Source organism: Rhinichthys klamathensis, unplaced genomic scaffold, assembly GCF_029890125.1.
Source record: "Rhinichthys klamathensis goyatoka isolate OS25496 unplaced genomic scaffold, OSU_Roscu_1.1 h1tg000035l_1, whole genome shotgun sequence".
Classification (NCBI taxonomy): Eukaryota; Metazoa; Chordata; class Actinopteri; order Cypriniformes; family Leuciscidae; genus Rhinichthys; species Rhinichthys klamathensis.
In genome coordinates, this window is record NW_026606583.1 from 6,370,683 (window position 1) to 6,377,325 (window position 6,643).

General features: G+C 34.9%; 1 pseudogene; it reads right to left on the reverse strand.

Moving 5' to 3' along the window:
* Positions 1-1,104, reverse strand: part of LOC130080438 (integrin alpha-X-like) — a 67,658-nt pseudogene extending 66,554 nt beyond the window's left edge.
* Between the last annotated feature and the right edge of the window lie 5,539 nt (positions 1,105-6,643).

The following is a 6,643-nucleotide window of genomic DNA, read 5'->3' on the forward strand; positions in this document are numbered from 1 at the left end:
ATAGCCCTTCTAGATTATTTTATCCCTTGAGGTAGCCCTCACACACAAAAAGGTTGGAGACCCCTGGTATATAGTAACTAAATGTTTTATAATTACACGTTTGTGTAATTAGGGTTTCTGTAGCCAGTGACATTTCATTATTTGTATTTTATTTTCAATGCAGATGTAATGGCATTGTACATTTTTTTGTTTTTATTTGAAGACTGAGGCTTCATTAATAAACAAAACCCCAATTGTCATCATTGTTTTTGAGATATTACTTGCTGTGAATACCTTGTCTGATATAGGTTACAGTATTGTGGCATAGTATCAGGACATCCTAGTGGCTAGGGGCGAATGGCTGGATGATGGGCCTATTTGGGAGAAAGTCCAGGGCTGTTTTTTAGCCCCAGTCCGTCCCTGTCGGCTACAATGTTTATCGCTGCAATCTTTCATGTGACGGGAGTGGATCTAAATATAATACTATAATCAACACTTTCAGTATTAGTTAATCTCGACAGCTGTAATGGTAAAAACGTAGTAAAAGATTTTGAGAGAGTTCCATATGTAATACTTATTTCATATACAGAGATGTTAGCCAATCATAACAGTGGGCGTTCCCACTGAAGTCTCACGGCAGACACACCCCTTAAAACAGAGCGTTCATATCAGAGGTAAAATCAGGGTGGACAATGGCCTTTTATTTCTAAATTATGACAATTTGATGTAAAAATCATACCAACACTATAAGTCCAGCTCAGGAAACATAAAATAACAATAAAAAATATCATGACTCTATTAAAATATGAAACTTACCACTGCTGTTGAAGACTGAGGATCTAGAGACATTGAAAGTCCAAGGGACATGTTGACAGCCTCATTGGTGACTGTTCAATAAAAAGTGATTAAAAAAAAAGAAATACTATCATGGATAATACAACTAGTATATTTTATTACATACATGAAATCATCATTTACAAACAAAGTACCGGTAATGGACAGTGGAGTGCAGTTTCCTTCAGTGACAGCACAACGATATATTTGTCCTCTTTGAGTTTGATGGTGTTGTATTAAAGGATCACTCACAAGTAGACTATGGAAGATGACAGGAGAATAAGAGAACATGTTAAAAAAGGAGAAATCTGTGGTGTTCCTGGTTGGGTGTGCTGTTTGATTATGATGCAAAAAATGCTGTATTACACACAGAAAAAAAGGATGGACATCAGCATAGTTTTAAGTTATTTTTAGTTAAATGTTGCAAAATATTTTTACGTTACAGGAAATCACAGACAGGGGAAATAAGAAATACTGGCAAAACATTAGGTGGAATTCAAAACCTTTGCTCTCTTATGAAACTGTATTAAATTTCAAAAAATATTTTTAATTGGACCAGAACCGTCAGCAGTGGCTCTCAAAAACGTTTAAATTTAGCAGTTCTCCAGCATGACCTACTGTACATTACAGCGACTAATGTAGTTAGTTAGAGATGTAATTTGCTTTGCAGTGCCTTCTGACTAAAATATTTTAAAAAGAAACCACATTGCACAACTCAAATGTAGAAAGGTTATCTTAGCTATTCAAATGAAGGCCCTTTATTATGTACACTGTCTGAGCTTTGTTAAGAAATGTGCTTAATTGTATTGAATGTGCTTTTGTAGTGTACTTCAATTTTTTAAAATCTGCGAAAAAACTACTTGAAGATAATAAAATATTATGAAATATGATTATAAAAAAATACTTAAAGACATTACTTTTATGACTATGTTTTGGTTATTTTAAGGTGTCCTTGTTACAATGTAACAGTTAAGTACAAAGTCAGTTTAATTAACAACATGTACTTAAAATATAATTTGGTTTAAGTTTGGTTTAAGGTTATAGTTGCATGTAATTACTAATTATGCATAATTTACTGTTATTACCGCAGTAATAAAAATGTAACATATGTAACAAGGGCACTGTAAAATAAAGTATTACCTATGATTCTTAACTAAGTACACTTTTATTAAGTGCACTTTTCAAAGCATCAAATCAAAAGGTTTTGCTTTGAATTATATTTTAAATCATGTTTTAATTTGTTGTAGGGCTGTGCAAAGATTAATCGCATCCAAAATAAAAGTTTGCACACAGCCATTAACCCTCTGGGGTCTGAGGTGTTTTCGGGGTCCTTGAGATGTTTTGGCATGCTCTGACATTTGTGCTTTTTTCAGTTGCTTATAAACATATTAATGGCACAGGTGAAATTACACTCTATATAGCACACACAGGGCTACCATAATGTGTGAGCAACATGTATGCACATGTTTGTATTTTTGAGAGAATATTGTTTATGCGTGGTTATTGAAAAAAATAAAAAATAAAGTTTCTAATATAAGGCCACAAATAACATACTAAATATCTGTCCACAAGACTTTTGACTAGTGGATGTTGTCGCCTAGGGTTTTTGCTTCAAATTGATCTGAAAATCATTCTGCCTAATCATTCTCATAAAACAATAGATTTTTTTAAATTGTGAAAAACACTTTTTTTTGTTTGCAAAGGCAATATGCGGATGGGCGGAACGGCCCAACCCCCTCATGTATAATTAGGCAGTTCTCACCTGAGCAGACTGCATACTAATGAGCCTTTCATTCAGGGGTGTCACACAAGAAAGAATGCAAGGACAATATATATATAAATAAATAAATATTTATATACACGCACACACACAAACACACACACACATATATATATATATATATATATATACAAACAATCAAAATATAAATGAAAGCCAAAAGCACATTTTTAGTCACACCTTTTAGCCATCCACACATAAAAATAAACCAGTCGCATTTCAAAGTCGTACGCGAAATGACCGCCAGGTGGCGCAAAGGGACATTTAGCAAAACGTAAGTGGGGCTAATGTCTATTAACAGTAGCCTAAGGATGAAATACTACAAGCAGTGTTAATTTCGTTGACGAAAATAACGACGAAAATTATTCGTCAACGACATTTTTTCACAGACGAAAACGAGACGATAACTAAATAAAACCTAGTTTTGAATGACAAAGACTATGACGAAAATCTATTGACATTTTCGTCAACGAATAAAAACTAGACGAAAATGTTAGATAGTGACGATTTGGGAAGCGATCCGTCAGAACTGATGTCCTGCGTGTGTGATAGATGCGCACATTTGTAGGCTACTGTAACGTGATCTACCCCGCGGTCATAAAACGTTAAAAAATGTGAACGTCTGGGAGAATGAGTAGAGCAGACATATAGATCTCTGAATAAGAGTGACGATGCAAAAAAGAGCTCTATTCGGTGCGGTTTTCTGTGCGCACACACCTAACCCGAAGCGTGCAGTCATGCACAATACACCTACAGCGCGCGAGTAGGCTACTGAATTGAGCTCTCTTTCGTGTCTGAATGGAGAAATACACAACAGTATGTCTAAATGTCCTTTTTGGAGAGTATTCATGTAAACTATGCTGGTTATGTCTTAAACTGTGAGTGTGTCGGATGTGCATCAGTGCAATTGTATTGTCATTGGACATGATCCGACGTCTTAAAGTGACAGTGGCAATAAACCTAATGCAGTCCGTGTCCTTAATTTTGATCAAGCATTCACTGTTTGTTAATAGCTTTAATAAGGATTAATTATATTTAATTCATACAAATAAATATGTCTGCTTGAAAGAATAAAGAATGATGTGTAAGTAGTTATAAGGAATGAATATATCATTCATTGTAAAGAAGACTGTGTTGTACTTTAGGAAAAGTGGTTTTATTTCATTTTAAGATATTTTTTAAGTAACAGCAGTTAAATCTGTATCTGTATTGCATGTTCAAACTTAAAAATCATTCATATTAATAGGTTAATAGATGTTTTCTCCGGGAGTATATGGGTTTGGAAATTTTAGAGAAATTCTAAATTAACGCATTACAATTGAACTAAACCCATTATATTTTAGTCGACTAAATCTACTGTAGATTTAGTCGACTAAAATGTTATTGTATTTCGTCGACTAAAACTAGACTAAAACTAAAACAATTCAGATGACTAAAATATGACTAAAACTAAATGGCATTTTAGTCAAAAGACTAAGACTAAAACTAAATCAAAATTTGCTGACAAAATTAACACTGACTACAAGTTATGGTAATTTCCAAATAAGCCTACAACAAATGGTTGGTCATACAGATAAGATATAATCTTTTAAAACTGTAAAAGGCTAAAGTAGGCCTACACTCACAGGCTAAAGACAAAACGTTTTCTCGCTCATGTGAGAAATAAACGTTTGGGCATTTCTCAGTTATAAAATTCATAGGCCAGCGGTAGAACTTACGGTTCGATCATCAAGATGACATGGGTTCAAATCCCGCACAAACATGGTCAGCTGTAAATTTTATATTTATTATTGCAGAGAGATTTGTCTAGCTCTAAAACTCTGTTACACCATACAGTTTTTTTTTTTTTGCTTATATTTATAAAATACAATTATCATGCATTTCCATTTTACACTAAGGAACAAAATAGTATCCAACAGAACGACTTTGCATCTGTATAATAATAGGCTACCAATCGTAATTTCAAAAGCAGTTCTGTAAAAAAATAAATTATATATAGCCTATATAGGCATTTTTTTTTTTTTTATTCCAGGCTCTCACTCCACACCCCCGATTTCTCACGCTGAAGTGTCAACCCGGTCGGTCAAATTCCTGAAAGATATAGTTTATCTATAGATCTACCTGTTGAGCCACTCGTGATCGACTAGTTATTATACCGCAAATTAGTAAAAATATCCCGTAATCTATCTAGAGCGAGCGTGCATGCGAGACAGATATTGTGCTCCAAACCGTGCGCGCGCATGGCAGAGAGGTCTGTTCCCTACAACCTAGAGTTTTTAAAAACATGGTTTTAAGTAAAGTGTGATTTGCCAGGGGGGACTGGGATTTCCTTCTGGTCTAAACATCCCTGCTTCTGCTGAATTATTTGAATCCCCACACCCCTCCCCCCACAGCTAATCAATGCTATAGGCTACTTCACCAATATCAAATATAAAATAGAGATATGCAACAGGCACGTTTAAACGACAAACAATAAAATCTAAATTTTCTAAAGTCGGGTTTTATTCTGGCATGGTGAGTTTTGTTCGACAAACGCGGCGGCGCGTTCATTTAGATTAATTTATTTTTCTCATTATTACAGCTAAAATAACTTAATAGGCGACTCCGTAATTTTTTGGTCATACAGATAAGAGTAGAGTAGCTTACATCGTTCAAAACTGTAAACTTGTATTCATATTAGGCTAACGACAAAAACAGTATATCTGTCGTCTCTGTCTCCGGGAACTGCGTGTCACAAAAATGAACCGAAAGCCACTTCAGCTCAGTCACGATAAGAAATCGGCTATGTCTAAAGCCTTTAAATGTCTAAATATTTAGGCTAATAAATATTATCTGATTATGTAGGCTAATCCATATGAAAACGAGAGGTACAGAGGATCTACTCAAACGTAAGCGCTTCCCAATGAGAAAATGACAAGACAAGGGTGAAAATCTCGCTCTAATTAAATGTAGGCTAAATCGCCCTGAATTAAAATTAAAATACAAATAATGTAGGCCTATGTGTCGAAATGTTGCGATATTGTTTCATTTAAGTTCATAATTATTCTATAAATGTTATTTAATTTAGCAGCATTACCACAAAGCACCGTGTTTCGATATTTATTTGAATAATAAAAAAATTATAAATAAAAATTAATTCACAAATTGCATGCCTGGTTGTAAGGATCCAAAGATCCCTGTAGACTTTAATATTGAGTTGAACATTTTGTTCATGACAACAAATTAACAAGCGTTTTTTTTTCAGATTATATTTAGTTTTGCTTGGAAAAAGCTGCCCCAAACCAGTTTTATTTCATCAATTATTGAAATAATGAAATATTTAGTAATAAACTTTTATGACAGAAATATCACTAGGCTACATGTAACTTAAATCATTTAATTCCTTAATTATCAACACTGTCTAGAATAGCGATTTAATTGTGAATTGCGACTTCTCTTTGTGTTAAGGCAATTGTTACTGCAGCCTCAGACTCCGATAGCCTGTGGGGGGTTGGAGGGACAGTTGCTGGACAAAGGTGTAAATGTTCCTCTTTCATATGGAGAGTGTCGGATAGCCAGCCTGATGAGCAGGCAAAATTATTGTAAGGATAAAAGAGATCCAGCGCGAGAGAGGCAAAGAAAAACGCATGTTTTTAATTTAATTATGTTTCTTTGGACAATTTTTGTTTTGTACTGTGTTATGGCAGAATTATTCCCATCTCTTCCAAACCAATAAGTGCTGCTACGGCTGATTGAGGCGAGCAGGTGAGATGAGCGGACGGGGAGAGACGGGTGGACTTTGACCCCAAAGGTCAGGGTACAGGCCGGTTTTGTAGTAAGAGAAAGAGCATGACCAAACCCTAAAGTTCAGGTTATTATTACTATTTCCTGACTAGAGAGAACTGAACTTTAGCCCATCTATGGTAGACGAACAGACCTTGAGATAAGCTGTATAAAACTACTCTCCCCCTCTGATGCTTCGTCTCACTTGCTCCGCAGACTGTACATTGACTACCTCTGTGGGGCAACTGAACCTTTCTTGCAAGAAATAAATCATTTTTAATTCTCAGA